Source organism: Aplysia californica, unplaced genomic scaffold (genome assembly GCF_000002075.1).
Source record: "Aplysia californica isolate F4 #8 unplaced genomic scaffold, AplCal3.0 scaffold00081, whole genome shotgun sequence".
NCBI lineage: Eukaryota > Metazoa > Mollusca > Gastropoda > Aplysiida > Aplysiidae > Aplysia > Aplysia californica.
The window spans coordinates 643,654-645,197 of record NW_004797351.1 but is presented as its reverse complement, the minus strand read 5'-3'; positions in this window follow the sequence as shown (position 1 = coordinate 645,197).

Here is a 1,544-nt window from a genome sequence, read left to right as displayed (position 1 = left end):
TCTGTGTGTGTGTGTGTGTGTGTGTGTGTGTGTGTGTGTGTGTGTGTGTGTGTGTGTGTGTGTGTGTGTGTGCTTTTGGTGTGTGCGTGGCGTGGAGGTTAAGGAGTTCGCATCTCATTCAGAGGTCCAGGGTTCGAATCCGGGTAGCAACGGAAAAATTTTCTTCTCTAAAATTGTCTCCTTTACTGCTTTCTATCAATGTTCTGTTTTCTGCTTTCGTCTCCACTTTCTGCCCTCACCTCATCACCTCCTTTGCCCCCTCCTTTGGGCCCCTGACTCTTTCTGTCGTCGTTCTACTGCTACTCGCTTGCTCCTTCATACTGCTGTCTTTCACTCACACCCCTGATCTTGTAGTAGGAAAGATCTTCCCCTCGCCCTCTCGGACAAGGGCGAAAACTCTCGGAGGTCCTGTGTGCAAGTTGCGCACGTTAGAGACCCCTTGGTGATTTAAAATCGATAACAGTAGGCTTCGGCCGCCACCCGGGCAAAATTCAAATTGTCCTACCAACTAAAAAATGTTTAATGTGTCCTGCCCGCTCATATGACCTTATGCAGTTGCGAGCGCCATAAAACACTTACAAAAAATATATATGTATATATTTTAAAATACCGTTGTTGTGGAGGGTTGCGTGCCAATAGCAAGCTTCTCCTGTTGTTACAGAAAAACAACGCTGCTGTAGAATAGGACTCTCGCGTGCACTTAAGTTATTGCACTCAGTCCTGGCTACGAGTGTTATTGTTGTTAATGGGCAATAAAATCGCAGATGCAGATAGTAGGCCTACACACGCACACGCTGTGCTGTGCTGTGCCGTGCTGTGCTGTGCTGCACACAACTGTCAGAATGAGAGTGTGGCTGTTGGTGGTTGATATGAACTGTGGACATGCGTCGTTGTCTGAATTTGTGTTTGTTAAAAAGACACAGTGTTGTTTAAATCTGTGTTTATTGGAGATACAGCGTGGTGTGAATCTGTTTTTATTGGAGATACAGCGTCGTCTGAATTTGTATTTCTTGACGATACCACGTTGTCTGAATTTGTGTTTATTGGAGATACGACATTGTCAGAATCTGTGCGTATTGGAGATACAGCGTTGTGTGATTCTGCGTTTCCCCGCTGTGGATTGTCTTTGTAGAGAGTGGGAAACTTGGCTTGTTGATGGAGTTGACGGCGTCCGAGGTGGAGCTAGAGAGACTTTTCCATTCCTTCTCAACGTCATCAGGTATCTATCGTGGGTGGTTGGAGGGTGCCTCTGATAGCTCCTTCCTCTGTGGTGGCTAGCACTACGTGCCAATTTTGGGGTCTACTTCATTATTATCCTTGTGTTGCTTCTGTTTGTCTGTGTGGGTGGTCGGATGGTGCTTCGGATACGTCTTTCATTTCTCATGGTTGGAGGGTGCCACTGGTGGGTCCACGTCTTCTTTATCCCTCTGTTGTTTCTGGCTGTTTGTGTACATAATGTGTGTAAATGACTTGAGGAACAAGTCACTGGATACCCACCAGGAAGGTGCTACTGACCGAAGTGTCTTTAGGCCATTCCCCAAGGG